Source organism: Notolepis coatsorum, assembly GCF_963971535.1.
Source record: "Notolepis coatsorum genome assembly, chromosome: 17".
NCBI lineage: Eukaryota > Metazoa > Chordata > Actinopteri > Aulopiformes > Paralepididae > Notolepis > Notolepis coatsorum.
The window spans coordinates 9,011,500-9,021,651 of NC_140181.1; the positions used below are offsets into that span (position 1 = coordinate 9,011,500).

General features: G+C 39.6%; 1 protein-coding gene across 1 annotated transcript in view; it reads left to right on the top strand.

Annotated features, from left to right (window-relative positions):
• lima1a (LIM domain and actin binding 1a) overlaps positions 1–10,152 on the top strand; it is a 48,292-nt gene that overhangs the window by 17,981 nt on the left and 20,159 nt on the right. The window lies entirely within an intron of this gene.

Sequence of the window (10,152 nt, forward strand, 5' to 3'; positions counted from 1 at the left end):
ATAGACATAGTAGCATAGTAGTATAGACATAGTAGTATAGACATAGTAGTATAGACATAGTAGCATAGTAGTATAGACATATTAGCATAGTAGTATAGACATAGTAGTATAGTAGTAGTATAGACATAGTAGTATAGTAGTAGTATAGACATAGTAGTATAGTAGTAGTATAGACATAGTAGCATAGTAGTATAGACATAGTAGTATAGACATAGTAGCATAGTAGTATAGACATAGTAGTATAGACATAGTAGTATAGACATAGTAGCATAGTAGTATAGACATAGTAGTATAGACATAGTAGTATAGACATAGTAGTATAGACATAGTAGCATAGTAGTATAGACATAGTAGTATAGTAGTAGTATAGACATATTAGCATAGTAGTATAGACATAGTAGTATAGACATAGTAGCATAGTAGTATAGACATAGTAGTATAGTAGTAGTATAGACATAGTAGCATAGTAGTATAGACATAGTAGTATAGACATAGTAGTATAGACATAGTAGATAGTAGTATAGACATAGTAGTATAGTAGTAGTATAGACATATTAGCATAGTAGTATAGACATAGTAGTATAGACATAGTAGTATAGACATAGTAGTATAGACATAGTAGTATAGACATAGTAGCATAGTAGTGTAGACATAGTAGTATAGTAGTAGTATAGACATATTAGCATAGTAGTATAGACATAGTAGTATAGTAGTAGTATAGACATATTAGCATAGTAGTATAGACATAGTAGTATAGACATATTAGCATAGTAGTATAGACATATTAGCATAGTAGTATAGACATATTAGCATAGTAGTATAGACATAGTAGTATAGACATAGTAGTATAGTAGTAGTATAGACATATTAGCATAGTAGTATAGACATATTAGCATAGTAGTATAGACATATTAGCAAGGTAGTATAGACATAGTAGTATAGACATAGTAGTATAGACATATTATCATAGTAGTAGTATAGACATAGTAGTATAGTAGTAGTATAGACATATTAGCATAGTAGTATAGACATAGTAGTATAGTAGTAGTATAGACATAGTAGTATAGTAGTAGTATAGACATATTAGCATAGTAGTATAGACATAGTAGTATAGACATAGTAGTATAGTAGTAGTATAGACATAGTAGTATAGTAGTAGTATAGACATATTAGCATAGTAGTATAGTAGTAGTATAGACATAGTAGTATAGTAGTAGTATAGACATAGTAGTATAGTAGTATAGACATAGTAGTATAGACATAGTAGTATAGTAGTAGTATAGACATAGTAGTATAGTAGTAGTATAGACATAGTAGTATAGTAGTATAGACATATATAGACATATTAGCATAGTAGTATAGACATATTAGCATAGTAGTATAGACATAGTAGTATAGTAGTAGTATAGACATAGTAGTATAGTAGTAGTATAGACATAGTAGTATAGTAGTAGTATAGACATATTAGTATAGTAGTATAGACATATTAGCATAGTAGTAGTATAGACATATTAGTATAGTAGTATAGACATATATAGACATATTAGCATAGTAGTATAGACATTAGCATAGCAGTATAGACATATTAGCATAGTAGTATAGACATAGTAGCATAGTAGTATAGAAATTCATATTTTAATGATAATAATAATGACTTGACATAGTAGTATAGACATAGTAGTATAGACATAGTAGATAGTAGTATATACATAGTAGTATAGTAGTATAGACATAGTAGTATAGACATAGTAGTATAGTAGTAGTATAGACATATTAGCATAGTAGTATAGACATAGTAGCATAGTAGTATAGAAATTCATATTTTAATGATAATAATAATGACTTGACATAGTAGTATAGACATAGTAGTATAGACATAGTAGATAGTAGTATATACATAGTAGTATAGTAGTATAGACATAGTAGTATAGACATAGTAGTATAGTAGTAGTATAGACATAGTAGTAGTATAGACATAGTAGTATAGTAGTATAGTAGTAGTATAGACATATTAGCATAGTAGTATAGACATAGTAGTATAGACATAGTAGTATAGTAGTAGTATAGACATAGTAGTATAGTAGTATAGACATAGTAGTATAGTAGTAGTATAGACATAGTAGTATAGTAGTAGTATAGACATAGTAGTATAGTAGTAGTATAGACATAGTAGTATAGTAGTAGTATAGACATATTAGCATAGTAGTAGTATAGACATATTAGTATAGTAGTATAGACATATATAGACATATTAGCATAGTAGTATAGACATATTAGCATAGCAGTATAGACATATTAGCATAGTAGTATAGACATAGTAGCATAGTAGTATAGACATAGTAGCATAGTAGTATAGAAATTCATATTTTAATGATAATAATAATGACTTGACAGTTACTGTAAGAAACTCCTTGGTGGAAGTTATGGCGTAAAGTGATGATGGGTTCATGATTTAAGGCGTGTTTTTTTTAGTAGTACTTTTAGGAAATTCCATTTTTACTGACTATGAGAATTGATTCAGATACAAGTACTGTGTGTGTGTGTGTCGTGTTTATGACCCTTGTGGCTGAACTGGTGTCTGTATTTAATACTTTATCCAAACTGGCTCTGCTGTTGGAAGGTTGCAGTGTGTGTCTGTGTGACGCTCTTATCCTGCAGTTCAAACAGAAAGGGCTATGTGGTGGTGAGGAGGAGGATGATGATGGTGAGGATGAGGAGGATGATGATGAAGATGATCATCATGATGTGTGAAGAATGTGAGCTTGTTCTCCTCGGAGGTCAAATCGGCCTCGGGCTGGAGCACCGTCATGCTGCTGGTCACATGGGATTACTCACTGTTACGTCCCCCAACACACACACACACACACACACACACACTCCTTCATACACACACACACACACACACACACACACACACGCACACACACACACACACACACACACACACTCCTTCATACACACACACACACACACACACACACACACTCCTTCATACACACACTCCTTCATACATACTGTTGTACACACTCCTTCATACACACACACACACACACACTCCTTCATACACACACTCCTTCATACATACACACTCCTTCATACATACACACACTCCTTCATCCACACACACACGCACACACACACTCTTTCATCCACACACACTCCTTCATCCACATACACACTATCCTACACAAACACTGCTGACTCAACACTAACGGGCATAAATCGCTTATTAATTGGATTTAAAAAAAAGATAATCCTTAGGCTTTGTGTGTTTAAACATAGACGTGGATGGACTAGATGTGCGTTCAAGCATCCCCCCCCACCCTAACTGGGAAGTGTCGGGAGAACTATGTGGGTGTCTGGGGAACTCTATGGTGTCAGGAGAACTATATGATGTCAGGAGAACTCTGTGATGTCAGGGGAACTCTATGGTGTCAGAACTCTGTGATGTCAGAACTCTATGGTGTCAGGAGAACTCTGTGATGTCAGGAGAACTCTGTGATGTCAGGGGAACTCTATGGTGTCAGAACTCTGTGATGTCAGAACTCTATGATGTCAGGAGAACTCTATGATGTCAGAACTCTATGATGTCAGGAGAACTCTATGATGTCAGAACTCTGTGATGTCAGGAGAACTCTATGTTGTCAGGAGAACTCTATGATGTCAGGAGAACTCTATGATGTCAGGAGAACTCTATGGTGTCAGGAGAACTCTATGATGTCAGGAGAACTCTATGTTGTCAGGGGAACTCTATGATGTCAGGGGAACTCTATGATGTCAGGAGAACTCTATGATGTCAGGAGAACTCTATGATGTCAGGAGAACTCTATGATGTCAGAACTCTGTGATGTCAGGAGAACTCTATGATGTCAGAACTCTGTGATGTCAGAACTCTATGATGTCAGGAGAACTCTATGATGTCAGGAGAACTCTATGGTGTCAGGAGAACTCTATGATGTCAAGAGAACTCTATGATGTCAGGAGAACTCTATGATGTCAGGAGAACTCTATGATGTCAAGAGAACTCTGATGTCAGAACTCTGTGATGTCAGAACTCTATGATGTCAGGAGAACTCTATGGTGTCAGGAGAACTCTATGGTGTCAGGAGAACTCTATGGTGTCAGGAGAACTATGATGTCAGGAGAACTCTATGATGTCAGGAGAACTCTATGATGTCAGGAGAACTCTATGATGTCAGGAGAACTCTATGTTGTCAGGAGAACTCTATGATGTCAGGAGAACTCTATGATGTCAGAACTCTATGATGTCAGGAGAACTCTATGATGTCAGGAGAACTCTATGATGTCAGGAGAACTCTATGGTGTCAGGAGAACTCTATGTTGTCAGGAGAACTCTATGTTGTCAGGAGAACTCTATGATGTCAGGAGAACTCTATGATGTCTGGGGAACTCTATGTTGTCAGGAGAACTCTATGATGTCAGGAGAACTCTATGATGTCAGGAGAACTCTATGATGTCAGGAGAACTCTATGATGTCAGGAGAACTATATGATGTCAGGAGAACTATATGATGTCAGGAGAACTCTATGATGTCTGGGGAACTCTATGATGTCAGGAGAACTATATGATGTCAGGAGAACTCTATGGTGTCAGGAGAACTCTATGGTGTCAGGAGAACTCTATGGTGTCAGGAGAACTATGATGTCAGGAGAACTCTATGATGTCAGGAGAACTCTATGATGTCAGGAGAACTCTATGATGTCAGGAGAACTCTATGTTGTCAGGAGAACTCTATGATGTCAGGAGAACTCTATGATGTCAGAACTCTATGATGTCAGGAGAACTCTATGATGTCAGGAGAACTCTATGATGTCAGGAGAACTCTATGGTGTCAGGAGAACTCTATGTTGTCAGGAGAACTCTATGTTGTCAGGAGAACTCTATGATGTCAGGAGAACTCTATGTCTGGGGAACTCTATGTTGTCAGGAGAACTCTATGATGTCAGGAGAACTCTATGATGTCAGGAGAACTCTATGATGTCAGGAGAACTCTATGATGTCAGGAGAACTATATGATGTCAGGAGAACTATATGATGTCAGGAGAACTATATGATGTCAGGAGAACTCTATGATGTCTGGGGAACTCTATGATGTCAGGAGAACTATATGATGTCAGGAGAACTCTGTTGTCTGGAGAACTCTATGTTGTCAAGAGAACTCTGTTGTCTGGGGAACTCTATGCCATGTGAACAGTTGTAGCTTGTTTTCCCCGACACAGAGCTTTCATTGACGTTGGGGAACACAGAGTCATTATGAGGCCTTCTGAAAGCTTTAGTTCTGCTATTAGACACTTAAGACACGCCGTGAGGAGTTATTTTGTGCCCCCGAAAATGTAATTAAACGAGATGGTGGAGGGATGCCAAATAGCCACAGAGGGCACTGTGACATCACAGTGTGTGACATCATGTGAAAAGGACCCCTCCCGTTCACTGTTCCAGGAGTACACGCGTTTTGCATATCGGGGACCCCAAACTGAGGGACCCCAAACTCACGGTTAGGCCGTGAGAGACACTCTCTTTGATCAAATAATGTCCCAGGGGGACCCCCAGTCTGACAATATTTTAGTTTCCAGAATTCCATAGCGATCTGTGCTGTAGGAGGAACCTCTACTATATGATCACATTCAGGTTCCGTCAAGAGGTTGGCAGGCGATGCTGCGATGCTGGTCTCTCTCTCGCGTCCTGCTGCTCGCTGCTGTGGGAGAATTGTTCCCGGAGTAATCAAATGTAGACAGTCAGGTAGGCTTGAACAAACATGGGTTTAATACCAAAGCAGGTTCAGGAGAATCAAATGGTTACAGCAGGATGACTCAGAGTGGACACTGGCCGGTGTGTCCCCCAACTGAGCTCTGGATCAACCATTGTGGTCACATTATATACAGTCTATACAGGAGGGGCAATAGGTGTGTCCATTGTCAGTGGTCGAACTGGAAAGGTGGGTGATTGGTCTACTCTGTTCCATGGGGGGGGGATTTCGGGTCCATGGAGGGGGGGGGGGGGGGGGGTTGATGTGTTTCGAGGTGGTTTGTCTGGAATGGTGAGTTAGTGTGGTTTGCTCTGCTCTGGGAGGGGGGGGGCTTGGGTTGGTTGGACAGGAGAGGTGAGGTTGTGGGGTCTTTGGATACAATGAGGTGGGGGGGGGGTAATGTATTTCGGGGTGGTTTGTCTGGAATGGTGAGTGTGTGGGGTCTGTTCTGTCTCAGAGGGGGGGGCTTGAGGTGGTGAAGGGGTGGCTGGACAGGACAGGTGAGTGGCGAGGGGTCTTTGGACACAAAGGAGGGTGGGGACGTCTTTTGTCTTCATGTTGGCGGTAGGAGATGATGAGTTTCATTCTCTCACAATACTACCTTTTTCTTCTTCTATTGTTAGTACAGGGTTAACGGTAGAGGAGCATAATTGGATGAACAAAGTAGAAAATGTTTTCACTAATGAAAATATAGTGCAATGAAAAATATACACCGATCAAACGAAAATGACCTTTTTAACCTTTTGGTTAAGTATGAATAAGATGTAAAATGAAAACATAACATGATAATACAATGAAAATATAAAATGAAAAACGTTTTTTAACCTATTGGTCAAATATGAATAAGATATAAAATGAAACCATAACGTGATAATATAATGAGAATATAAAATGAAAATATAAATGATATTAAAATGAAAATATAGACAAGGGGGGTGGGGTTGAAGGTTAGACAGGTTTAGACAGCCCATTTTTCCCCAATATCCAAGTTCTGTCTGTCGGGGAGGGGTTAATTACAATTTGGGGTGTTGGGGGGAATCCAGTTCTACCACACTGCCATCGCCTGTAGGGGGCGCTGCTCTGGCTCACGAGGCCCGGCGGCACGCGCCCACAACTTAAGACCAGGTCGCCGCGTGCCACTGTTGTAGCGCATTGAATTGATTATCATGGCTAGCTGATGCTCTTCTCCGCGTCTCTGGTGCAGTTTGAGTCTTGGACGTCTAGTTTATAGTCACTGAAATAATAGTGAAATTAAACTGTTACTCCATTCTTTATTTTTTTTTATTTTTTATTTTTTTGGAACCCCTTAGGTTCCAGACGCCTCACTGAGACCTGCTGCTCTGTCCCACAGACCAGTGGCTCCAAAACTGTGCTCCGCCTCCACAGGGAAAAGAATGAGCTAAATAAAATTTAAAAATGTATATATAATTTTATATTAAAATAATATTGTAAAATGATCGTTGTGTAATATAGAACATAGTATTATAGTTTGTTGTTCTCTCTCAGATTAGGCTAATCGTTACCGGTAGATAGTGGTGATTGTGCACAACGTCAGTTCTTGCTAACAATCTAGTGGTCCACTAAAGTTCTTTATCAATCTAGTGGTCCACTAAAGTTCTTTATATCAATCTAGTGGTCCACTAAAGTTCTTTATATCAATCTAGTGGTCCACTAAAGTTCTTTATATCAATCTAGTGGTCCACTAAAGTTCTTTATCAATGTAGTGGTCCACTAAAGTTCTTTATCAATCTAGTGGTCCACTAAAGTTCTTTATCAATATAGTGGTCCACTAAAGTTATTTATCAATGTAGTGGTCCACTAAAGTTCTTGCTAACAATCTAGTACTCCATGAAAGTTCTTGATAATAATCTAGTAGTCCATGAACGTCCTTGATAACAATGGCATATGGCATAGACCCTCTCCTCAGCAGTCGGCCTTTGGCTGCCCTTCACGATTCCATCAAACCTCAGTGATGCAGAATAGTCAAATAAAAAAACACACAGGCATTAAATTCCTTGGTCCCTTCAGGGAATCGAAGCCAAATAGAACCAGAGTGACGCTGATTGTCCTTGAAGTAGGGATGGGTACCGTTCACATTTGAACCGATACGGTACCGGTACCTGTGAATCGATACCGGTACCCTTTTTCGGTACTTTAGTCTCTAAAAATGTAATCTACCTACCTCAGTCGTAAAAAAGAAAATCCAAACTTCAGATATATTCACTTTCGACCGTTTTCGGCTTGCCATTGCCCCGACTGCTTTGTTGTTGAATCAAGTCAAATCCTAGGTAAGCGTATTGTAGAGGAGCCAAAGCTATATATTTAGTTTATTGTATTATATGAATGTTTATATGTTTATTTACATTGAAACGGCATTAGGAATATTGATTGGAGTTAGATAAAGTCATTGAACCGTATTATTTGTCATAATAGAACATTCGTGATGTCACAGTAATGATGTCAGTCAAACATTCTAGAACATTTGTGATGTCACAGTATGATGTCATAATCAAACATTCTAGAACATTTGTGTATCTATCTATCTATATATATTATTCAACAATTCTCTCAGAAGATCTCATTGTGCATCTTGAAACAGTGCTGAGCAGTACTGAACAGATAGACTAAACAACATAGATCGAAGCCTGCATTTCTAGACCCGGGTGCCTTGCCGACCGTTTTGCTGTGGAAAGAGGCGGCAAGTTGATTTACGGCTTTCAGGTGTCGAGTCGGTGGTGATTTTGGAGACTGGGAAAATACAGTTTTCTTACCTTGTAGTAGTGACGTGAATATTTAGGAAAATAGCTTTAGGATCACTTCTGTAAAGAAAGACTTCGCTGTGGAAGAGAAATAAACCATTTGGATCTTTGTTTTACACTGGAGCGGCTGTGGACCTTATTTTTCTTTATCAACGAACGTACTACTCACGAGTAAGCTACTTTAACCAGTAGAGTGGAACGTCGGCCCTGGCGTTCATATCGATCCTCACTGTGTGGCGTGAGACGCTGCAGACAAAATATCATATTGCAATTATTTTAGCAGATGTTGCCAGCAGTATAATCTAATAACGTTAACCCTTTCACTGCCACACGGCAGAAGGTTAACTCCTTTCACTGTGACAATACAGAAGGTTAGCCCTTTATTATCACACAACCGACGGCGATGGCGATGCGGATGCGGAGCTAATGATGCTAATGATGGAGCATCGCCGTCGGTTGTGTGACAGTAAAGGGCTAACCTTCTGTATTGTCACAGTGAAAGGGTTAAGGTCTAGTCTTAAGTTTAGAATCGTGTCTTTCGGGGGGAATACATTCGGCTGCGTTGTAAGTGGAACCCAATGGCATTGCGTCACGTTCTAGTGACTATCCCAGTGAGAACCTCCCTTGTATTCCGTGAACCCGGTACTCATTTGTCTGCCAGACTCTTCATCTCACTTTCTCTCGTTTTTATTATAATATGTATTAACATTAAAAACAATTTCCTATGGGGATATTGTGTTCTCCGTTTGGTAATATCACCATGAATTGGATATTGTTCAGCCCCAGCTCAATGTAATAATCCAAGACATGGACGCCAGGCGCTGCAGGGCCACCGTGGCTAAGAGACGAGTCAAAGACTCCAGCCACCCAAACAACTGCTGCCTCTTTGCACCGCTGCGGTCAGGCGAGCGCTACCGGAGTCTCACGGCCGGCACAGAGAGACTCAGAAGGAGCTTCTATTCCCAGGCCGTCAGGATGCTCAATGACTCTATGTAACAGTAACACTGACCCATCCATTAAAAGATTTGCATCTATCTACCTAATTTTGTACTTTTTAGCGTTTATCGCTTTTTACTACTGGGCAGTCCAGTCCAGTAGAGAGAGAGAGAGAGAGAGAACGGGAGACAGAGTGGGGGGAAGAGCGAGAGACAGAGTGGGGGGAAGACATTCGGCAAATGACGCCGGGTCCGGGAATCGAACCCGGGTCAGCTGTGTTACATGGTTCGCCACTTGGGCGCCCCCTATATAGTACTTTACTTTTTTATATTGTATATTTTGTGTAGTGTTTGGTCTTTATTATTTTAACTTTTTTTTATTTTTACTGTATGAAGCACATTCTCAGGAGGCTCATACAGCACCAAGCATTTCACTGTGTAATGTACCTTTACTTATATATCGGACAAATAAAACAAAACTTGAACTTGAAACTTCTTTTAGAGGCTTGGTAACCTGCAGGCCAGGAGGGACCACATGTTCCTTGGGTCAGAACCTTTTTTAACATTTGTATTCAATAGCCTAGTTGTTCCGTCTGCTCTCATCAGAAGAAAGAGAGCAATCGACTTTTCAAAGGAGTGTAGTGTCTTTTCTTTTGTCTTCTCTGGAAACCTCCGTCTGTCGAGACGTTGC